Below are 25438 nucleotides of genomic sequence, written 5' to 3'. Positions count from 1 at the left end.
TCAGGTGATCTGCCTACCTCGGCTTCCCAAAGTGCTGGGATTACAGGCATGAGCCACCATGCCCAGCCTGAAAAGGACTTTCTTAACTCCCTCTTTAATTTAATATCCCAGGATGTGAAAAAGAGATTTGGCCAAGAAATCAAGGGCTATCATGGATCAGGTAGTTGTGGACTCTTGGCGTTCCCAGTTTCAACATTCACGATTCCAGCTTCCCTGTGTGACCTTGAAGATCCAGGACAAGTGGACATTGGCGATTTTCTGGGACACAAACTTGAATCAGACTCACCGTGTGGCTGGCATGCAAATGAGTCCCTTAATTAGAGTGAGCGAACCTAGTTGAGCACCTAGCATGTGCATCTCAGCCCAGCATTGGGGCTCTCTACAGGAAACATAGAATACATTTACCAAAAGAAGGGAGAGTCATTTAGGCATCTGAGGCTCTCGTGAAGGTCTTGGAATATATCTCCATAATGCCATGAGTCAGCCCTTTTCTCTTTCACTGTCATAAAGACACCAGGAATTGTATCCTTAAGTGTGGGTGGGGATAAAGTACTTGGTTCTGTGAGCTGTGTTGACAGTACAACCTGCATGGATCAGTCAGTAGGATTTAGATGACATAGGGTCTCCAAATCAGGAATCCCCCAAATCAGGATTTCTGTCCTAAGCAAAGGAGTTAGACAAGCAATGGGCTTCATCCCTTCCTCTGGGAACTTGTGGTATCAGCCAAGAAACACAGTCAGAAAGAGAAAAGAAAATGTAAGTTAACAACAATGACTGACTCCTCAATTCAAGGAAAGATACAAGGACGTGTTTGTCTATGGGGGAAAGGTGTCTGTAGTGTCTCAAAGCACAGCTTTGATGACAGACGTGGCTTAATGTCCAGCTCTGCCATTATTGGTTTTAGTATTTCCCTAGCCTTCATTTCTTTATCTGAATATGAAAAATAATAAAGTATCTTCCTCACTGAGTTATGAGGTTTCAATAAAAAGATGTGTATGAACTAGTAAGTGCTCAATTAACATTAAATAGCATTTTTATGATTTTACTACCTGTTAGAGAATGAAGGAAATCAGAAATTTCCTGGATGCCTAAAGCACCACTTTCTTCTTCAGCTGCTTTTGGTTTTGAGGTTTATTTTCCCTGTCTGATAAATGTCTCTGGGTTTCGACTCCTGCGAAGCCAGAGTAACCTCCAGAATTCAGTCCATTCTCTAAGCCTATAGTAACAGGCAAGCCCCACCTTGTGGTTATTAGATAACTTTACTCTCCTGAAAGAGAATTGGAAGGCCAGGGAGGGTCCGTCTGGGCAAACAGCTGGTTAATAAAAGCCAAGGTGCTGCAAAAGGAAGAAACGTTTCAGAAATGGGATGGGCCCCATCCTGTGATGGACAAGCCATCTGTTTGTTCCATCTTGCAGATTTGGTAATGCTGGGTCTGGAGCTGTTTTTTTCTGACAGCATTAGATGGAATGCTGTGTCTATGCTCACACAGGGTATCTTTTCAACTCCAAATGTAAATATTTAGTGCCAAGAATGGAAGAAATACTAGATTGCAGGAGCAAGCAATTACATGGTGTTTCCTTAAAGGATCCCCCAGTTTGGGACCACTTGATGGTAAATTAACTCTTGATCAACACCCCCATATAGTTTGGAAGGAGCGAAGTTTTAAAACCAGACTAGTCAGCCTGGAAGGAAATAATCAAAATACTCATATCTGGGAAAGGACTTTTAATCAGATTATACAAAGAACTTTTGTAATTCAGTAATAAAGAGTGAAACAACTCAATTTAAAGAAAAAATGGAGAAAATATTTTAATAGACATTTTGTCAAAGAAGATATACAAATCGCTAATAAGTTCCTAAAAAGATGTGTGAAATGCAAATTAAAACAATAATGAGATAATACTATACATTTATTCAAATGGCTGATTTTTTTTAAATTGACAATATCAAGTGTTGGTGATGATGTGGAACAACTGGAACTCTCATACATTGTTGGTGAGAATGGAAAACGGCACCACTACTTTGGAAAACATTTTGGAAGTTGCCTATAATGTAAGACATACACTGATCTGATAACCTAGCAATCCCACTCATGGGTACTTACTCAAGAGAAATAAAATATGTCTACATAAGGACTTCTACGTGAATGCTCATAGCAACTTTATTCAAAATAGTCCCAAACTGGAAATAAAACAAATGTCCATCAACGGGTGAATGGATAAACAAATTGTGATATGGCTATGCCCCTGCTATGGAATACTACTCAGCAAAAAAAAAAATGAATGAACTAATATATACAATAACATAGTTGAATCTTAAAAACATTATGCTGGCCAGGCATAGTGGCTCACCTGTAATCCCAGTACTTTGAGAGGCTGAGGCAAGTGGATCACTTGAGGTCAGGAGTTCGAGACTAGCCTGGCCAACATGATGAAACCCCACCTCTACTAAAAATACAAAAATTAGCCAGGCGTGGTGGCAGGTGCCTGCAATCCCAGCTACTCCAGAGGCTGAGGCAGGAGAATTGCTTGAACCCAGGAGGCAGAGGTTGCAGTGAGCTGAGATCATGCCACCGCATGCCAGCCTGGGCAACAGAGAAAGACTCCATCTGAAAAAAAAATTATGCTGAGTAAAATAAATGAGACACAAAAGACTACATACTGTGTTCTTCTATGTATATGATACTCTAGAAAGACTACTCTAACGTACAGTGACAGGGGTTGCGGGACTGGGGTGGCGGGAGATTGAATAGGAAGGAGCATAAGAAAGTTGGTGATTCTCAGTACACATATTTCTTTTGCTTAGAATATATGTATAGATATTCCTTTTCAAAACACTTCCTACAAAGTTACAAAGATAAAAAAAGTTACTAATGAGAATGTAGTCTATAAATAGATTTTCCCTATTAACCAAAGTGAAATAACAATAGAGAAAACTTATATAATATTTATTATGTGCCAGGACCCATTTTAGACACTTCAGGCATTCAGTCCTCTCAGGAGCCTATGAGATCCATACTGTTATTATCCTCATAGTTGAGGAAACTGAGGTGCAGAGAGGATGCTCAGATAGTAAGTGCCTCAGCTGAAAAGTGAAAGAATTAGGATCTGGACCCAAGTGGTATGGCTCCAGGAATCTGCCTTCTTAACCGCTTTGCTATGGTGCCTCTCTTGGAGTGGATAATATTTTGGTGCCAGAGACTTTAATTTCCTAGTATTAAAAACATCTCCTAGAAATGGAAGCAAAACAGAATAGCTCTAAATGGCAGAAGGGGGTACTTCCCAATCAGCATAAGTCGAGTTTCTTCTTGCTGAGAAGATCTTTGAAAGGAAATGGGCAACTCTTTACACAGGTCATTATTCTTCTGGAGGCAGGAGAATGAATTGAATCAATATCTGAAAATCCCCTCCCATCCCTTGCCTGCGCTGGAGTTTGTAAGAAGGTTAGTTTGCATGCTGGGTAAAGGAAACACACATCTGAGCCAACATATGGATCTCAAGCTAGTTAATCCGAGAAGGGGCATGAAAAAAAAAACTTGAGGGAAAAAAGTGAGAAAGGAAGAGTCTACCAAGTACCCCAGGATAAAGAAAAGAGCCCATAGGACAGAGATGACACCAGAGACTCCTTCCTGTGCAGAGATTAAGTGGGAAGGTGAGACAATAAAATCTCAATGCCCACTCTTGCACAAACATACAAATCTTCTCTTTGGCAATTCCTAAGGGCAGGAATCAAGGGAGGTTCATTTTGGTGCCAGGCATCACTACCGACATCCAACAAAATCACCTGACCCCAGAAATCTTCATAAACAAGCCATTCATGAAGAAGAATCAGCACCTTCCCAATGCAAGCAAATAAGGAGATCCTCCTGGGAGTCCCAGTTTCCCAAAAGTCTTGAGTCGCAACTACCTACCTAATTGCACTTAGCCTCCTTCACACCAACCTGAGATGGTGTCCTCTGTTCTAAGCTCCTTTTTTACAATCTTAGGATGCTTTTCAGATTCTATCTTGCATACGTTTTATATATGTTTTTATTTCCTACTAGAATGTAAACTCCATAAAGGCAAGGACGACTCTGCTTAAACGTCTGTGTATCCACCTCACCATCTCCCATGCATTAGCTACCGGTATATATTTGACAAAAGAAGACAGGAGAGAGGAAGGAAACGAGTGAACAAATACATGCATCCAAATTTTCTTAAAATACTAATGATGGTAACCAGTAATATTAAGAAGCAAACTTGGCCAAGCACGGTGGCTCATGCCTGTAATCCTGGCACTTTGGGAGGCTAAGTCGAGTGGATCACTTGAGTCCAGGAGTTCGAAACCAACATGGGCAACATGGCAAAACCCCATTTCTGCTAAAAATACAAAAAGTAGCCCGGCGTGGTGGTGCGTGCCTGTGGACCCAGCTACTCAGGAGGCTGAGACAGGAGGATTGCTTGAACCTGGGAGGTTGAGGCTGCAGTGAGCCAAGATCACACCTCTGCATTCCAGGGTGACAGACAAGACCCTGTCTAAAAAAAGCAAACTTCCCCAACCTGCCAAGGCCTCATGCTTCATGATGTTAAAACATCCCCGATAGCTGATGTCTTCTAGGGGCTCCATTGCTTCAGAACCAAATGGTGATTTCTGTTCTTCGTTGTTAGTCTGCCATCCCAACCCCGGCTGATAAATAACTCTTTGGATTGTCATCAGTGAGTAATATTTTCCAGGTGCCAAGTTTTGGATAAATACATCTGTCTTCCTAGGAAGCTCAGTAGTTTTTTTTAATGGGAAACTATAAAACTCCAAATGGATTGGCTTCTACTGGGTGCATCCTCCTCTACCATTCTTACCCTGGTTTGAGTAACAAGATCCAGATGAACTGTAACGTTAGTTAATTTCTCTCTGGACCCTGATTTCCTATGAGAAAGGAAGGTGAATGACATTTCAAAAGGGCCCTCTATGATTTATGTTTTTGTATCCATGGAGGTCTTCCCAGAGCCTAGTATTTTTCTCATAACCTGTGGAAGCTCCTTTTGTCTGCCTTGAAAATATTTATTAGCTGAACAATTTTTTTAGGCAAATTGAAAAAAGACATAGTCAAGTAAAAGTTAAATAGAGAGGAGTTAGGAAAAGGAAAATAATTATTTGTGAATTTCCAGTAGTAACAAATGGTCTCACTTGAAAAAATACACACACACGCACACACACACAAGTGTGTGTACATCCATATGTATGTGGGTGTATGCATGTGTATGTATGAAGAGAATGGCATTTATTATTTTAGTACATCAAAATAATCCTACTTTTCCTATATTGTGTTACAGGGAACACAGATAGGCTACTTTTATCTTGTGCAACCAAACAAACCTTTGCCTAAAATGAATTCCAGCATGAATTGCCATCAGAACACACCTGCCAGGCCCCTATGATACTCACAGCACAATACTAGCTCTTTGAAGCATAGAAAGAAATGTAAGTCCCTGGCCCTGCTTTAAAGAGTTTATTGTCTTCGTGGAGACACTCAAGACATGCATATAAAATCTGATCATATCATTCCCCAACAGAAAACCCTAGAATGGTTTTCCACTGCACTTAGGATAGAAAGTTAGAACATTAAGCTCAGCCTCAGTAAGTCTTTTACTCTCCATGCATTGTTCTCTGCATATGCAGCTAGGCACGGTGGCCTCTTCAGCTCCTCAAATACACCAAGCTCTTTCAGACCCCAAGCCCTTAGCACCTGCTGTTTTCTCTTCTGAGAGCCTTCTCCTCCCCGCTTCAAGCCTGTGCTTAAATGTTACAGACTCAGGAAAGTCTTCCTCCAATAAGTCGGGCTATTGTTACCTTGCTGGAGTGCAATGACACGGTCTCCGCTCACTGCAACCCCCGCCTCCTGACTTCAAGTGATTCTCCTGCCTCAGCCTCCCGAGTACCTGGGATTACAGACACTTGCCACCATGCCCGGCTAATTTTTTGTATTTTTAGTACAGACGGGGTTTCACCATGTTGGCCAGGTTGGTCTCGAACTCCTGATCTCGTGATCCACCCATCTCGGCCTCCCAAAGTACTGGGATTACAGGCCTGCGTCACTGCTCCCAGCCCTGTAGTTTATCTTTATCTTTATTTGTATTTATTTCCAAATTTCCCCCACTGAACTATAAGCTCCAAGATCCCTGCACTTTTTTGTTCCTTGCTATCTCAAGTCACTAGCACCATGCCTGTCACATAGTAGGTGCACAATAATATTGGTTGATTGAATTAATAACTCAATAAATGTGGAGGTTCACCAGCCATTCAAGACAAATTCACTGAAGGGTACAGTCCAGTCACGTTTTCTCAACTTGTTACACATGCTCTACCTAAATTTCTTGCTATGTTTCCTTTTGCGATCTTCCACCACTTGACAATGTAAGACAGACGCCCCACCGCTGGGGTCACATGCCCAGTGCGGCTCCGGGCATCAGAGTCTGGTTATCAGACTTTTCCCCAGAAAGTCTTCCCTCTGGTGGCTAAACACTCCCTCCTAGCGCCGGTTCTGCCGTCTGCTTGGTAACACGGGGAGGGTGGAGTGGGAGTGGATGAGGTCTTTCCTAATCAGCAGAAGTTTTCACGAATCTTCCAGAGGAAAAGCCATTGTTGCTGAAACACAGGCCCAAGAAAGACACTTGTGGGAACACAGCTCTCCATATTCATCAGGGTAGGAGTATTTTTGTCTTAATGCTTAAAGATAGAGACCACAATTCCCCACTTTACAGAAACAGAAGTAGAAGTGACACACTCTGAGTGACAAGGAAAGTTCTAAAGAATATTTAAAACCAGGCCTCCTGGTGGATGGGCATTGGACACGCAGGAAATCTTCAGGCATTTGGTTGCATTCATAATGTTCCCTTTGGGGAAAAACAAGTCACTTTGCTTTCATGACGATAGTGGCAAGAGTGAGCACCCATCAGAACCCCCAGTGGGGGAACAGACATGAATGCCAGGGCTTCCATAGAAACAGCAAGCATTGGAGTGGAGCCGGCTGCTGGCTGCCAGACCGTGCATTCCCTTCTGCCACAGAAAATCAGGGGCCTGTGGGGTGGGTCTCCTTTGTACTATAGTAGCCTGACCACTACATACCCCCAGTTTTCCACAAAATTGTATATATTCCACATTAGACTCTTACACTCCTTACTTTGCAGTAAGTAGTGAAGACAGCAATGCATACCCTGACCAAGTTCTTGAGTGAAGTAATTTCTAATCTACTGCAAGTCCTGGAGAAGACTGGACAAGAACCACTTGCACCATGAGGGTGATGTCCCAGGGATCAGCAGTCCAGGGGTGAGCACGAGGTCATGCATGATGAGGGGTCCTGGGGTCATGGAGGAGAACGTGATGGACTAGTTAAAGGATGTGGGACCATAGTACCAAGACAACTGCATATTTTTGTGCAAATGAATGAAGTTGGATCCCTTCCTTCTACCATAAGTAAAAATTCACTCCAAAGGATCAGAGACCTAGGTGTAAGAGCTAGAATTATAAAATTCTTAGGAGAAAACATAAGAGCAAACCTTTGTGACCTTGGGTTAGGCAAAGTCTTCTTAGATGCAACATCAAAGAAACAAACAATAAAAAGAAAAATAAATTGGAATTCATTAAAATTAAAAACTTGTGTTACAAACAACACTATTAAGAAAACAAAAAGACAACCCACAGAATGGTCAAAAATATTTTATTATTGAGTTGTAACAAAATCCAGTCTAGATAGAACACTATATAAAGAACTCTTACAACTCAATAATAAAAAGACAATAACACAATTTAAAAATAGACAAAGGATCTGAATAGACATTTCTCCAGAGAATATATACAAATGGCCAATAAACACACGAAAATATGCTCAACATCATTAACCATTAAATAAATGAAAATCAGTCACAATGAGATGCCACTTCATACCCACTAAGATAATTATTAAATAAATAAAAAATAGGCCAGGCCCAGTGGCTCATGCCTATAATCCCAGCACTTTGGGAGGCCGAGGCAGGCAGATCACTTGAGGTCAGGAGTTTGAGACCAGCCTGGCCACTATGGTGAAACCCCGTCTCTACTAAAAATACAAAAATTAGCCAGGCGTGGTGGCACACACCTGTAGTCCCAGCTACTTGGGAGTCTGAGGCAAGAGAATTGCTTAAATCAGGGAGGCAGAGGTCATAGTGAGCCAAGATCGCACCACTGCACTCCAGCCTGGGTGACAGAGCAAGACTCTGTCTCGAAAATAATTAATTGGTCTGGCGCAGTGGCTCAAACCTGTAATCCCAGCACTTTGGGTGGAAGGATCACCTGAGGTTAGGATTTCGAGACCAGCCTGGCCAACATGGTGAAACCCCATCTCTACGAAAAATACAAAAATTTGCCAGGTGTGGTGGTGCACACCTGTAATCCCAGCTACTCAGGAGGCTGAGGCAGAAGAATCACTCCAACCCGGGAGATGGAGGTTGCAGTGAGCTGAGATCACGCCACTGCACTCCATCCTGGGCGACAGAGCGAGACTCCGTCTCAAAAAACAAAAATAATAATTTAATAAAAAATAAAAATAAATTTTTAAAAAATGAAAGGAAGCAGAGATATCTGCAGTCAAGATCCCAGAAAGAAAAGAGGCACAGAGAGGTGACCTGACATTTGGCTCCTTTTCCCTTCAAGCTTTTTCCACTATATAGTTGGTGACAAAGAGGCAGAGAAACTAAGCAGAGCTTTTGGAGCTGGGGAGACAAAATTGGGGTTTTGGAGGAAAGGTCCTGTGAAACACCTCAGGTTTTCTGTTAAGACCCCTGAAAGCCTCTACTCTGGGATTAAAGATAATGAATAGCATTCACAAATACAGAAATCCAGCTCAATCCAAGATTGGATAAAGTAATTCACCCTCAGCTCAACTGCCTGGAAGAATCAGATTATATGATTATGGAAGTTAAAAACTCAGAAAACAACAACAGATAAACTATTAGAATTAATCAGTGAATTTAGCAAAGTCACTAGATACAAGGGCAAGGTTAAAAAGTCCATTTCATTTCTATATATCAGTAAGGATTTTTTTTTTTTTTTTTTTTTTTGAGAGACAGTGGCTCACTCTGTCTCCCAGGCTGGAGTGCAGTGGTACAGTCACGGCTCACTGCAGTCTCGACCTCCAGGACTCAAGCAACCCTCCCACCTCAGCCTCCTGAGTAGCTGGGACTACAGGCATGCGCCACCATGCCCTGCTAATTTTTGTATTTTTTGTAGAGACAGGGTCTCACTACATTGCCCAGGCTGGTCTCAAACTCCTGGTCTCAAGTGATCCTCCTGCCTCAGCCTCTCAAAATGTTGGGATTACAGGCATGAGCCACCATGCCCAGTCCCAGAAAATATTTTAAGATGAAACTTTAAAACCTGTACTATTTATAATAGCATCAAAAATCAAATATCTAGGAATAAATCTAACAAATATATGTGAGATCTCGCTGGTGGCTCACGCCTGTAATCCCAGCACTTTGGGAGGCCGAGGCGGGCGGATCACAAGGTCAGGAGATCGAGACCACGGTGAAACCCCGTCTCTACTAAAAATACAAAAAATTAGCCGGGCGCGGTTGTGGGCGCCTGTAGTCCCAGCTACTCGGGAGGCTGAGGCAGGAGAATGGCGGGAACCCGGGAGGCGGAGCTTGCAGTGAGCCGAGATCGCGCCACTGCACTCCAGCCTGGGCGACAGAGCAAGACTCCGTCTCAAAAAAAAAAAAAAAAAAAAAAAAAAAAAAAAAAACTACACAATATTATTGACCATAATTAGGGAGGACTTAAATAAATGGAGAGATACAGTCTGAGTCAGAAGACTCAATAGTGTAAAGATATCAGTTCCTCCCAGATTGATCTATAGATCTGATTTAGTCCCTATCAAAACCCCAGCAGGTCTTTCTGTCCAAATCGAAAATATATGTGGAAATGCAAATCACCATGAAAAGTCCATAAAATCTTTAAGAACAAAATTGAACAGCTTATATGGCAAGATACCAAAACTGATTATGAAGTTACAATAAGACAATGCGATATTGGCAGAGGGACAGACAAATTAACCAAAGGAAATAGTCCAAAAACAAACCTTCCTATAGTCACTTAATTTATGGCAGAAATGCAATGCAGTGGAGGAAAAAGAGTTTTCACAATAAGTGGTGCTGGGCCAATTGGAAATCTATATAGAGAAAAATGAATCTTGACCCCTACCTCACCCGACACACAAAAATCCTTTCCAGATGGATTGCAAATCTAAATATGAAATGTAAAACAGTAAAGTTCTAGATGGAAACATGTAATACCTTCATAAACTTGGACTTGATTAAAATTAAGAATTTCTGTTATTAATACATCCAACAATAGACTTGAATTCACAATATTTAAAAACTTCTACAAATCAATAAGAAAAAGACAGATAAACCAATTTTAATGGGAAAATGTGAATCTACACTACATAAAAGAGAATATCCGAATGGTTAATAAGCATATGAAAAAGTGCTCAACATCACTAGTTTTCAGGGAAATGCACATAAAATTACACTGAGATAATCACGAAACACCCACCAAAATGGCTAAAACGTAAAAGACTGACAGTACCAACTGTTGGCAAGGATGTAGAACATCTGACACTTTCATGCACTGCTGGTGGAAGTATAAATTGCTACAAACTTTTGGATAACTGTTTGGCAGCATGTAGTTAAACTGAACATATGTATACTCTGCCTGAGCAATTCTATTTCTACGAATATACATAACAGATATATGTACATATGTTCACCAAAAGACATGTGTAAGAATGTTCACAGAAGCATTCTTTGTAGTAACCAGACCCAGAAATAGTTCAAATGCCCACTATCAGTAGAATGGATACAATGTGGTATAGTCACATAATAGAATACTGTACAAAAATGAAAATAAGCAACTGCACGCAACAATACAGATGAATGGGCCGCAGACATAATGCTGAATGAAAGCAGCCAGTCACGAAAGAGGACAAACCTTATGATTCCACTGTTATAAAGTTCAAAAAAGGCAAAATGAATCTATGGTGTCAGAAACCACCTTGAGAGTTGCCTCTGCTGGAGGAGCTGGCAGTAGGAAAGAGAGGAGGCTTTGGCCCAGGTGCTGATTGCATGGCTGTGTTCACCTTGTGAAAATACATTGACTAGCCAGTGACTTGCGCTCTTTTCTGTATAAATGCTGTACTCAAAATCTATTTTTAAATAATTGATCATCTGAATTTTATTGGCTTTGTTTGTATTTGCTTTGTATAAGAACTATGAGGCTATCAAGATTATAACTAGTTATGTTCATGCATATTTACATTTTATTGTAACAAAAATAACTTAAGAAGACATTAAGGGCCGGGCGCGGTGGCTCAAGCCTGTAATCCCAGCATTTTGGGAGGCCGAGATGGGCGGATCACGAGGTCAGGAGATCGAGACCATCCTGGCTAACCCGGTGAAACCCCGTCTCTACTAAAAATACAAGAAAATTAGCCGGGTGAGGTGGCGGGCGCCTGTAGTCCCAGCTACTTGGGAGGCTGAGGCAGGAGAATGGCGTGAAACCGGCGGGGCGGAGCTTGCAGTGAGCCGAGATCGCGCCACTGCACTCCAGCCTGGGGCACAGCAAGACTCCGTCTCAAAAAAAAAAAAAAAAGAAGACATTAAGATGTCAGAATCATTTTTAAACTCCTTGTCTGAATTTTAGATATTGATGAATGATGCCAGATATAAAAATCAGAAAATTAAACTTTTTAAACTTCTTCCCACTTCCCTCTCCCAAACTTCTGTTTTGTCACTGTTAGTTTTGTTATCTTGTCTTTTATAACATATTTATGTCCTATTCAGTGATCACAAACCTCGTGGTCATTTATTCTTAATTCTAATTTACATTATTCACTTCTCACCACCCACCTCTTTCTTTTACTTCAACGTTTTCATTCCTGAATTTGTCAGATGAGACCGCTATTCAACATATAAGATAAAAAGACAAAACTGAAGTTACTGCTTTATAAGAGAGAACTGTGCTGGTCAGCAGAACTGACTATGAATCTCATACAGGGTTTAGGGGGAGGTAGAAGTTAGAGACAGGATTTCCAGGGGTGTAGGTGGGCAAACGTCATTGATGACACTATTGTTGATTGGTTGGCACTTGGAGGCCTGTTTAATTGAAGTGAGTCCCTCCCTGACTGGCTGACTTTCAGAAGGGAGACCTGACACCGACTGGTTGGCTTTGAAAAGCGTGTTCACTAGTTGCCGCGTTGTTGATCTATTGGCAGGTGAAAAACAGGGATATGTCCAAAGTCTCCTAATGTACAATAGTTCCATTTTCTTGCCGTTGTATCATCTCAGTTTTTTAGCTCTCTTTTCCTGTGGGTGTTTTTCTCTTCTACACTAGCTTGTTCATCTATCTTTGTGTGTTCTGTCCCTCTGGTATCTTTTCTTCTCTAATATTCTATACATTTTCATGTCTTTCTTTTTTGAGACGGAATCTTGCTCCGTCGCCCAGGCTGGAGTGCAGTGGCATGATCTCGACTCACTGTAACTGCCACCTCCCAGGTTCAAGTGATTCTCCTGCCTCAGCCTCCCGAATAGCTGGGATTACAGGCACCTGCCACCATGCCCGGCTAATTTTTGTATTTTTAGTAGAGACGGGGTTTCACCATGTTGGCCACGCTGGTCTCGAACTCCTGACCTCAGGTGATCCGCCTCATCCTCCCAAAGTGCTGGGATTACAGACTTGAGCCACCATGCCCACCAATGTCATTTTTTTTTCATCTTTTTCATGCTTAATGTGGGCAATGCCATCCAGATGCTCTACAATCAGTGGCACAAAATTAGCACCCCATGAAACAAACTTTTATTTTCTTTGTTCTGTCTGATTTTTTTTCTTTTTTCTTTTTTCTTTTTTTTTTTTCAAAAAGGCAAATTTGTTGCCAACATTTAAAAGCTGGGAGGTGAGACATAAAATTTCAGAATTTTAGCTTCTCTTTGGAAAACAAAATCAAAAGACATGACAATACTGGATTTACATTCTCAGAGAGCAACAATCACCTGGAGTCTTAATTTTTATAGCTTCATGTATTTTGATACAGGAACGGCACAGAAGACAGCCAACATTAAAAACATGTACTTGCATGTAGGACAACTCAGAAAAGTCTGCAGATGGAATCTGCTGTGTGATAAAAGTGCTACAAACACCAGTTAGTTGTGGTCAATAAGAAATTTGCTTGTTTTAAAAAATTCAAATGCTGGCATCATTCAGAAACATTTAACAGGTGTATCTGTAATTGCTATAAAGTTGAACTGCTAAAACTTGTTCGACAAAACTTTTGACTTGCATGAATGCTTTACATCTCATTTATATTAACAATTCACACACAGATGAAAATGGAAATACTGCCCATACCTGATTTCTGTCTCCTATTTTTCCACTCACAATCATATACTTAGGTACCCTTTGGCCCCATGGGAAAAAAAAAAATGTCTAATGTTCACAACTACCAATAACAGGAAGAAGAGGGTTTTTATTTTCTTGAGAATGAAACGTGTTTCTCATCATGGTAGATTATTAAGCCGTTCTCCACGTGCTAGCTGGATGCCTTTTGGCATAACTGTTACATGTCCGGCATGGATGGCACACAGGTTGATATCTTCAAAAAGGTCAACCAGGCCAGCTGTGGTGGCTCACACCTGTAATCCCAGTACTTTGGGAGGCCAAGGCGAGCAGATTACTTGAAGTCAGGAGTTTAAGACTAGCCTGGCCAATATGGTGAAACCCCGTCTCTACTAAAAATACAAAAAAAAAATTAGCCTGGTGTGATGGTGCACGCCTATAATCCCAGCTACTCAGGAGACTGAGGTGGGAGAATCGCTGGAACCCGGGGGAAGTTGGGGCAGAGGTTGCAAGGAGCTGAGATAAGGCCATTGCACTCCAGCCTGGGCAACCAAGTGAGACTCTATCTCAAAAAAACAAAAAAAGGCCAACCAGGTAGGCCTCCTTGCCTCCTGCAAAACACCAATAGCTGTACTCTAGAAGCACGGATCTGTTTTGATGTCCTGTGCAATTTCTCTCACCAGGCGCTGCAAAAGAAGTTTTGAGCTGTAAGTTCAGTGGACTTCGGACACCATCTAATTTCATAGAGTGGCACAGTGCTAGGCCTGTAACGATGAGGTTTCTTTAGCCCTCCAACATGGGGCCCACTCTTGTGAGCAGCATTTGTAACCAGCTCCTTCCTGGGTGCTTTACCCCCAGTTGATTTGTGGGCAGTCAGCGTGGTAGGAACCACAGTATAGAAACTTCCTTCCCTACCCACCTTCCTCAGCTGGAGCTCAGCAAGCTAGAGGTGGCAGCACGGAAGTGGCTATGAACACAATTTGGAGACTGTTTAACGTCGGCAGTTTTCAAACGTTAGTGAGCATCAGGACTGCCAGGAGGGCTTGTTAGAACACACATTTTCAGGTTGGGTGTGGTGACTCAAGCCTGTGACCGCAACACTTTGGGGGCACTGAAGCAGAAGCATCACTTGAGGCCAGGAGCTTGAAACCAGCCTGGGCAACATAGCAACATCCCATCTCTACGATAAATTGTTTTAAAAATTAGCCAGGTGTGGTAGCCTGCCCTGTAGTCCCAGCTACTTGGGCAGCTGAGATGGGAGGATCACTTGAGCCCAGGAGTTCAGGGCTGCAGTGAACTATGATCACGCCACTGCACTCCAGACTGGGAGACAGAGTGAGACCTCTGCCTCAGAAAAAAAAAAAATCACAATACTCTTAACCTTTCCCACAGGCTGCCTATTTACTCCACAGGTTTTCTTTTCTTTACATTGGTGGATATTAGTAAGAATTCTCAGAATTTCATCACCAGCCTCCTTTTCTTGAAACACTCCAGGCAGGCAGGGTGGGATTGGTAGATACCTGTGTGGTCTACACGAGAAGCTTCGTTTATTTTCTTTTTTTTTTTTTTTTTTTTTTTTTTTTTTTTGAGACGGAGTCTCGCTCTGTCGCCCAGGCTGGAGTGCAGTGGCCAGATCTCAGCTCACTGCAAGCTCCGCCTCCCGGGTTCGGGCCATTCTCCTGTCTCAGCCTCCTGAGTAGCTGGGACTACAGGCGCCCGCCACCTCGCCCGGCTAGTTTTTTGTATTTTTTTAGTAGAGACGGGGTTTCACCGTGTTAGCCAGGATGGTCTCAATCTCCTGACCTAGTGATCCGCCCGTCTCGGCCTCCCAAAGTGCTGGGATTACAGGCTTGAGCCACCGCGCCCGGCCCCGTTTATTTTCTTGACCGCCATGGTTTAAAGTTTCTAACAAGAATTTGTGCCCCTTAACTTAATTTGTTTACTACTGGAGAGTTTTTGCTGTGTTTTGGCACTTTTTGTTCCTTTCGTGAGATCTTCAGGAAGGAGCTATAGGCCAACTTCCTGTACCCTCATTGTGATAAAATCCAACTCTGGGTAACTGAATGACCCTGTTCTAAATGATCAACCTCTTTCTCAATGTTTGTCCTACCCCCACACCACTTCCCACCCCCAGAAACTAGAATCAGTCTGGGGCGAGGGCCAGGTATCAGGATCTTTAGAAGCCCTCTGGGTCATTCTACTGTTACGCCAAAGTTGAGAGTCACTGCCCCAGTTCAGTGCTTTTCAAATGTTAGTGAGTGTGCCAATCTCTAGGGTCTAGCTTCTGAATCTCTAGGGTCTAGATTCTGAATCTCTAGGGTCTAGATTCTGAATCAGTAGGTCTAGGGCGTGGCTCCAGAGTCTGCCTTCTATCCAGCTCCCAGTGATGGTACTGCTGCTTCTCCTTAGACCACACTTGGTAGTGAACTTTTAGAGCTAACTCAGCTAATGCTTTGGCCTCGGGTACGCTTAGTGCCCCGTGTCCTCAGACTCAGCGTGGCAGATGTCCTGTCTAAAGCATGGAAGGTGATGTACAGAGACTACGCTTTTTGGAAATTGCTTGGCATTTGTGTGGAGTGAGGTCAGATCATCACAGAGTAAGAGCCAATCACACATTGGACCCTGAAGTTAGCCACTTGTAATTATAGCAACTGGACATTCACAAATTCTTAGGGTTCCAGGAAGGCCATAGAAAAGATAGAAACATCCCCTTAAATCCTACTTCAGAACAGACATATGATTTTTGCATAGGTACCTATCATTTGTCATCAGTTCTCCCAAGGATAAATGGGGCCACACAGAGAAATGCCATCACCAGCATGTCACCGGCATGCCACAGTGAGAGGCACAGGAGTGAGGCACAGCCAGAAAGAAAGGAACAGTGAGCAATGTTCCCATCTTCTGAGGAGCTGATGGGAGGCCAGGCAGCTGACTGCACTTTAGTAAGTGTGAAAAACAAGAAGACGTCACTGAAACTTATTCTTGGGAACACTCAGGGTAACTCTGAGAGTGGCCACAAAACCTGGGCCCAGGGCCAGCCTGTGTTAGTGCAATAGCACCACAAGATGGCGCCATTGGCTCGAGGAACACAGAGTGTCGGCCCAGTGCTGGTGAGGATTTTGTTTCAGCCCTGCTTTAGGGAACAAGGCTTAGATCTGTAGAATGAAAATGATGGAAGTGAAAAATCAGGGCTGCTAGAAGCTGCTTTTCATCAGGTCAGAAGCCTTTCTTTTTTACCATTTTAAAACATTTATTTTTTACTGATACACAAATATTTGTACATATTTATGAGGTACGTGTATCTTTTGTTACATGCATAGACTGCGTAATGATCAAGTCGGGTTTTTTATCATATCTGTCACCGCAAGTATCATTTATATGTATTTCAAACACTTCAAGCCCTCTCTTCTAGCTTTTTTGAAATATACAATACCTTGTTGTCAACTCTGGTTATCCTACTCTGCTGTCAAACATTAGAACTTATTTCTTCTAATTGTGTGTTTGTATCCATTAACCAAGCCTCTTTACCCCCATCTCCCACTACACACCCTTCCCAGCTTCTAGTGTCTGTCATTCTACTCTCTATCTCCATGAGATCAGTGTTTCTAGCTCCCACATATGAGTGGGAACATTTGACATTTGTCTTTCTGTGCTTGGTTTATTTCACTTAACATGATGACCTTCGGTTCCACCCATGTTGCTGCCAATAACATGATTTCACTCTTTTTTTTTATGGCCAAATAGTATTACATTGTGTATATGTACCATATTTTCCTTATGTATTCATCCATTGATGGGTATTTAGGTTGAGTCCATGTTTGCTATTATGAACAATGCTGCAATAAACAAGAGGGTATACATATCCCTTTAATGCACTGATTTCCTAAGCTTTGGATGAATACCCAGTAGTGGAATTGGTGAATCATATGTTAGTTCTATTTTTAGTTTCTTGAGAAATCTCCATACTGTTTTACATAATGGCTGCACTAATAATTTACATTCCCACCAAAGTATGTAAGAGTTCCCGTTCCTCCGCATTAAGCCAGAAAGCTTTGACATTCAGAACAACCTAGCAATGTCTAAGGGGCATCCAGCTGTTGGTGGCTGACCAGGTCACTCTTGTTTGCATGACAGAAGGATACCTGGAGGAGTCTTTCTACCCACTGGATTAGTGAAAATAAAATCTTTTTCTACCAACTGGTAGAATCCTCTTTTGAAGTAAAAAATCTTTTCCATTTTTTATTTTCACCTTTTCAAAGTTATTATATATTGAAGGCTTATATGAAAGGAAATGTGTTAAAGGCCTCAAGTCCACTTAATCTTCACAGTAGCCCTGAGGCCTTGTTATTACCTCATTTTACAGGTGGGGAAACTGAGGGCTGAAGAGATTAAAGCCACTTACCCAGAAGATGAAACCAGGACTTGAACCCAGTTAGATGTGTCTCCAAAGCCTGTGAACGGAACCACTGTGCTATACCACCACCCAGTCGGTATTTATTCAGAAATGCGCATGTCTACACGGCGGCCTTTCTCAGTCCAGTCTTCTGTGACTTGCAGCAAAAACATCTTACAGAGACACGGTGTGGCAGGGGAAGAATGGGTATTTCAGGTGCCCATAAGCGGGGACCTAACCCATTCCTTAGCAGTTAAAAGTTCCCAGGACATCTTTCTCTTCTTCCTTCTTCCTAGTATCTCTTCTTAGCATGAAATGCTATCAGCTGCTTCTACTAGCTGAAAAAACAACAGCTGCCTCCACAACCATCTAGGAAGGGCCCTGCACCTGGTGATTCAACTCCCTCCTTTTGCAACTTCCTTTCCAGGCCTGTCTCTCCCGCATCACCTCGCAAACACATTTGTTTTTCCTCAGTAAATTAATCTGTGAAATGGAAAGCAAGCCAGTTGCATTAATTCTTAGCAAAGTGTACACAACTGAGAGTCATTGCAACATATTATCCAAATATCATCCAAATAAGCGGTGTTTGGCTTTGGAGCAAAAGGAATGTGATTTCAGTGATGATACTTCAGCCTATATATTTTTTATAGCTCAATGCTTTTGCTGATTCGGGGAGACAGACCCTGAGGAAAAGACTACAGTCAGGGAGAAAGGGTAAGGCCTGCAACTAAAAAGGATCCATTAGTAATCATGAAATTTCACACACATCTGGTGCTAAACATTCTATGATAATAAGTAAAGCCAAAAAGAAGGCTATTTCTTTCCTAGGCTAATTCCATGGTCTGAACATAGTACGCTCTTTTTTTTTCCTCAACTGGAGAAGGATAGACTACTTACAAAAACAAGAAAGCTGAGGAAGTCATTGGCCACTTTAACAATGAGATAAACTATTCCAAGGTGACAAAATAACTCTAGTTTTCTTTATATAAAGAAAAAACTCCAGCTAATAAATGTGGAAGGAATGGTAGAATTAGAAAATTCCCGCCGGGTGCAGGGGCTCACGTCTGTAATCCCAGCACTTTGGGAGGCCAAGGTGGGCGGATCACCTGAGGTCAGGAGTTCGAGACCAGCCTGGTCAACATGGCAAAACTCCGTCTCTACTAAAAATACACAAATGAGCTGGGCGTGGTGACGCACATCTATAATCCCGCTCGGGAGGCTGAGGCAGGAGAATCACTTGAACCAGGAGAGGGGAGGTTGCAGTGAGCCAAGATCATGCCACTGCACTCCAGCCTGGGTGACAGAGGGAGACTTCCTCTCAAAAAAAATGTTTTTTAAAAAAAGGAAAATCCCCATCTTTCAATCCCTAATTGAAATAACTGCTTCCAGCAACATAGTGAGCAAATGAAAAGTTGCAGAGAAAAGATGGAAGGTGGAGTTTGAAATGGAGGGGTCTGGCTGACATTACTGACCCCCACTGATCTTGCCTGATGGACTAAAGACCCTCTGTGTCCCTTCGGAAGTGACGCAGTAGGCAGTGGACCAGCATCTCCTGGGAAGTGCACCTCCCTCAAACATTTGCACCCATGTCAAAGAAGCCTCTAGATCTGCTTCCACTCTACAGGAAGCATGGGGGATACGGGAAGAAATTAAGTGACTCCACGAGGAAGCGAACACACAGTTTCAGAATGGAGAGCATTCTGCTGAGCAGTGGACTCCGTTTCCTCACAAAGCAGGAGTCCACTGTGCAAATGAAGAGACGTAAGAAACATAGAACCAAATACAGCATGTGGACCCCCATCAGACAAACCCACAGTAAAGGGGGAGCGAGGCTGGAGACAACTCGGAGATTTTTATGAACTCGGTCTTATGATACCAACGAATTACTTTTAATTTTGTCAGATCTGATCATGGCATTGTAATTATATATGAATATGTCCATTTTTAGAGATGTTTACTGAAGTACATAAGGGTGAAATGACATTATTTGCTTTAAAGACTACCTACCTCAACCAAAAGGAAGAAACAGGAAATGGGATGGACGGATCACGTGTTGTGTAGTCTTTATAACTGCTTAATGTTGGTGATGTGTAGATTAGGGTTCATTTCACTATTCTCTATATATGTGGGCCTTTTATTTTTTAAAAATAAAATTTTGTTTTGTTTGTTTTTTGAATCAGGGTCTCACTGTGTCACCCAGGCCAGAGTGCAGTGGTGTAGTCACGGCTCACTGCAGTCTCAACCTCCCTGGGCTCAGGTGATCCTCCCACCTCAGACTCCCAAGTAGCTGAGACTACAGGTGCTCACCACCACACCCGGCGAATTTTTTGTGTCTACTGTTTAGCAGAGGCAGGCTTTCTCCATGTTGCCCAGACTAGTCTTGAACTCCTGGGCGCAAGCGATCCATCTGCCTCAACCTTCCTAAGTGCTAGGATTACAGGCATGAGCCACTGCACCTGGCCAAACATTTTTTAAAAATCAGAAAGATATGCTCAGCCGGGTGCGGTGGCTCAAGCCTGTAATCCCAGCACTTTGGGAGGCCGAGACGGGCGGATCACAAGGTCAGGAAATCGAGACCATCCTGGCTAACACGGCGAAACCCCGTCTCTACTAAAAACACAAAAAATTAGCCGGGCGAGGTGGCAGCGCCTGTGGTCCCAGCTACTCGGGAGGCTGAGGCAGAAGAATGGCGGGAACCCGGGAGGCGGAGCTTGCAGTGAGCTGAGATCCGGCCACTGCACTCCAGCCTGGGCGACAGAGCGAGACTCCGTCTCAAAAAAAAAAAAAAAAAAAGATATGCTCACTTCAGTGACATCAGGTAGGATGAAAGACAATTCAGTAAGTTGATGATATTTTCAGCTTTGATGGAACACATCCACAGCCCCTGGCAGAGTTCATCATCAGCGTCAGGTCCCTGAAATCATCCGTGTCAGGTCCCAAACGTCCCCCTTGTCAAACTGCATTGCATTCCATTTACCCATCTCAGAAAGATAGATGGCGCCATCAGCCTGGTTAGGATTGGTTTCAGCGACCAAGCATTTCTAATGAGAACACGCTGCAGAAACCAACCACTGCCTCGTGTGAGGCATTTAGCTACAAACCCTGGTGGTTAAGCTGCGATGGGTTCTGCCAGCTTTGAGCTTGGGTCACAGACCTGTTCGAGGGCAAGTGTTCTTCCAGCACTCCAAGAAAGAGATGCTCGTTGATGCAGATGGCTCTGAAACATATGAAAAGAAGCTCACCTCCATTCATAAGAAGAGAATGCAAATGAAAGCATACTGAGATTTTCAAGTTGTGGGAAATTACAATTGAAAACACACTCACTGGGGATGTGGGAAAACTGACATTCTCGTACTTTACTGGCGGGAGTATAAACTGGAGCAGTGCCTATAAGGGGACAAATCGGCAATGTCTAGTAAAATTACCGGCGTGTGTACACTTTGCTGCAGAAATTCCTCTTCCACGAATTTATGCATCTTACACTTGCTCCCACTTCAAATCACATTTGTCTAAAGTTATTTATTACTAAATCGTTTAATAGTACATGACTTGAACACTTAACATATTTATCAGAAGGGGACTGCTAAATAAACTATGGAACAGCCAAATACTACGTAATTTTTTAAATGAAGAAACTATCTTTATAATTATATGTAACTATCTCCAAAACACAGTAAGTGGACAGAAAAAAAAGGCAAGGTAAAACAACTGTGTATATAGTTAATTTTTAAAGAAAATGAAAAAAGAATACTTATGCTTGCATGTGCAGAAAACATTTCTGGAAGGGCTGGGCACAGTGGCTTATGCCTGTAATCCCAACACTTTGGGAGGTTGAAGCAGGAGGATCACTTAAGTCCAGGAGTTTAAGACCAGCCTGGACAACATGGTAGGATGCTGTCTCTACAAAAAAATAAAATAAAATATGTAACAAAAATTAGCTGGGCATGGCGGTGTGTGGCTACAGTCCCAGCAATTCATGATGCTGAGATTAGGAGGATCACTTGAGCCTGAGGAGGTCGAGGCTGCAGTGAGCTGTGATCATACCACTGCACTCTGGCCCGGGTGATAGAGCAATGCCCTGTTTCTAAAAAGAAAATTAAAAATAAAATATTTTTGGAAGGATGCCCAAGACACTAATAACATTGGTTGCACTCAGGTAGCTGGGAGGAGGGAGAATTTTCACTGTAAATCTTTTTATGTCTTTTTACTTTAGAGCTCTTAAATCCCTGACCTTTTCAAAAAATAAAAACAATTTCCTAACACAGAAAACAAAAAAAATTGTCAGTTGACTTTCAAACCAAGCTTGAAGGGAAAACATCGTATTTTAATTAGGTGCTAGTCTGGGACTGGGAGCTGGAAATTGTACCCACTGGAACGTGGGCCACTAAACGGCAAAAAGAACAAAACACAGTTAAAGCTCCCTGTAGGGGTAAAATATTTCACAGCCAGTTAAAGCCAACTTACAGTAGCTGGTCAACTTAATGCCAGTTTCATCTTACACTCAGGCTTCACTCTCCTGATGAGCTGGTCTCTGAAATCCCGAGGAGCAGACTCTGGAGGATGGGCATGTCAGAGCCCCTGCGTTTCAGCCCATGACGGGCTCTGGGATGTGACTCTGAGAGGAAAATCCAGCTCGGCACCAGCGTCTGCATAACCCTGAAGCAGTAGCTTAGCGATTCTGGGCCTTCCGCTGGCAAATGCACATATCAAGAATGCATCACTGAAACAGAGCACAGTGGACTCGAGTTGGTTATTCAAACATGTCCGTTCACGTGAGGACAGAGCCTGTTTTTAAAATCTATGAAACAATTCCTGTTAAAAAAAAATAGTACAGGAACAACAAAAAAATGTACCTGCCTTTTAGGGCTATTGTGAAGATAAGTGAGTTGATACACGCACACAAAATAAAAGTCAGCTATGGCCAGTGCAGTGGCTCATGCCTGTAATCCCAGCACTTTGGGAGGCCGAGGTGGGCAGATCACCTGAGGTCAGAAGTTCGAGACCAGCCTGGCCAACATGGTGAAACCCCATCTCTACTAAAAGTACAAAAATTAGCCGGGTGTGGTGGTGGGTGCCCGTAATCCCAGCTACTTGGGAGGCTGAGGCAGGAGAGCTGCTTGAACCCGGAAGGCAGATGTTACAGTGAGGAGAGATCGAGCCATTGCACTCCAGCCTGGGTGACAAAAGTGAAACTCTGAGAGAGAGAGAGAGAGAGAGAGAGAAAGAAAGAAAGAAAAAGAAAGAAAGAAGACAGAGAAAAGAGAGAGAAAGGAAGGAAGGAAGGAAGGAAGGAAGGAAGGAAGGAAGGAAGGAAGGAAGGAAGGAAGGAAGGAAGGGAGGGAGGGAGGGAGGGAGGGAGGGAGGGAGGGAGGGAGGGAGGGAGGAAAGAAAGATGCAGCTATTATCATCAGGAAGGGAACATGGGATTTGGAAATACTTAAAGCTCAACATATCTATAGCGTCTGTTCTGCTTGACAGCAGTCAGTCATCTTAAAGGTCACGCCAGCATATCTACAGACCACACGATGTGACCACTCTGAAGAATGACAGAAGGTAGGATTTTGGAGCTGAAAGGGCTCATGTCCCTGTGGTGTCGCCTCTTAGTGTTCACTGTGTGCTTTTCTCCACAGCTTCCCAGGCATGCAAAAAACTCTACCTCCTGGTCCCTTCCTCTAAGTGAAGCCACCAAACTGGATCCAGCCAATGAAATGTGAGCAGAGGCGAGGACCTGGAAAGCCTGCCAGCAAACCACGTGTGGAAATGGTCAAGCCACAGTAAAGAAGGAAACTAAAGCCAGAGTGGCTGTAATCCCAGCACTTTGGGAGGGCAGATTGCCCAAGGTCAGGAGTTCAAGACCAGCCTATCCAACATGGTGAAACCCTCCTCTACTAAAAATACAGAAAAGTAGCCAGGCGTGGTGGTGTGCACCTGTAATCCCAGCTACTCGGGAGGCTGAGGCAGGAGAATCATTTGAACCTGGGAAGTGGAGGTTGCAATGAGCCAAAATCATGCACAGCACTCCAGCGTAGGAGACAGAGTAAGATTCTGTCTCCAAAAAAAAAAAAAAAGGAAACAATTCTTGTGTCACTGCCTAGAGAGCTGCCAAACCCATGGCAGATTCTGCATGGGTTAAAGTTTTAAAATAAACTTTCATGTGTTAAACCACTGAAATTTTGGAGTGTGTTACTGAAGTGTAGCCTAGGCTAGCCGCACCCACCCTGGCTTTAAAGGTATCCCTGTTTTCAGTAAGGTTACAGGAGCTTACAAAATGTTTTTGCTTTTAGAGGGAATTTGACCCATGTGGTGTGATGAAACCAGTTAGCTTTCAGGCTGGTCAGAATTTACAGGCTGATTGTAATATACGCCATTCGCTTGGGTAGACAGATCTTTGAAAGCATCAGGTCCATGCGCTCGCTTCAGCAGCACACATACCAAAATCAGAATGCCACAGAGAAGATTAGCAAGGATGACTCACACATTGGTGAACCATTCTATAAAACAAACAAACAAGCAAAAACTGGAACCACAGTGGCATAAGGTTGACAAAACAGAACTTTTGGTACAAAAAAGTTGGGAAACATGGACAGTTGTCTGCTCGTTTTAGGGATGAAAACAGAGACCCTGGGAGAAGCTAGGGACCTGTCCCAGGTCACATCTAAGCCTTATAAGGAGCAAGTCTCCAGGTCAAATGTCAAGGGGGAGAGGTAAAGAGCCCTCCTGCTTTAGATCAGCCTGGTCAGGCTCAACAGGCACTCAGGGATTTCAGCACCCCCAAAAAAGTTCCTGCCTGTTCTAGGGAAAATTTTAGGGAATCGAATACCCTACATGGATCTGTCCCAAATTCAGCGACAGGAAAGAAGCACAAATGAGTGAGACCAAGGCAGGGAACATCTAATTTGTTTCCGTACAATATTGACAGATCTTCCACCTTTTCCAGAAGCGCCTAAACACTTGGTGCATATGTGAGATCTCTGGATTTTTCAATGTTGGCAATCATTTGAAAATGAAAACAAAAACTCTGTACTAATCAAACAAAATACACCTGAGGACTGCATTAGGCCTTCAGCCCATTTTGTTACCACTTCACCTTTCCTGTTTTCTTAACTGCAGGGACATGACTGTGGCGACAGCTACAGTCATACCACAGACACATCGCTTCGGGCAGCATTATAAGATTTAGCTAACAAAACCATAGGATGCCCAGTTGAATTCAACTTTTGATAAACAATGGATAATTTTTTAGTATAAGTATGTATAGGCAATACATTTATTATAGAGTATAATTATGTCCAGGGAATATTATGTATTATATATTATATCACATGTTATATGTATCAGTATTATATTATATATTATACTTATGTAATATTCCCTGGACACAGTTATATTCTACAAATATATATATAGATATACACACACACATACACATAAAAATATATACCTATACAAATTCAGCCTGGGACATGCTTATGCTAAAAAATTATTCACTGGTTATCTGAAATTCAAGTTTAACTGGTGTGTTATATATGGACCAAGACAGTTAATGAGCTCTTTATTCTTTGGTGCTAATTTATCAGGAAATCTGGAAAACCAAGGTATCTGGGTCCAGCTAGGCTCAGAGCAAGTCACCAAAGCTCTGGTGT

At 42.7% G+C, this 25438-nt stretch overlaps 1 protein-coding gene across 2 annotated transcripts in view; it reads right to left on the bottom strand.

Moving 5' to 3' along the window:
• LOC105491802 (doublesex and mab-3 related transcription factor 2) overlaps positions 1–17862 on the bottom strand; it is a 52979-nt gene extending 35117 nt beyond the window's left edge. For both annotated transcript variants that reach the window (XM_071077726.1, XM_071077728.1), the window contains exon 1: positions 17805–17862. The gene's annotated coding sequence lies outside the window, so the exon portion shown is untranslated. The remainder of the gene's footprint in view (positions 1–17804) is intronic.
• Positions 17863–25438: the final 7576 nt, after the last annotated feature.

This window comes from Macaca nemestrina, chromosome 14, assembly GCF_043159975.1.
Source record: "Macaca nemestrina isolate mMacNem1 chromosome 14, mMacNem.hap1, whole genome shotgun sequence".
NCBI classification, from domain to species: domain Eukaryota; kingdom Metazoa; phylum Chordata; class Mammalia; order Primates; family Cercopithecidae; genus Macaca; species Macaca nemestrina.
The sequence above is the reverse complement of the archived record's forward strand: the minus strand, read 5'-3'. Positions and strand labels throughout refer to the sequence as shown.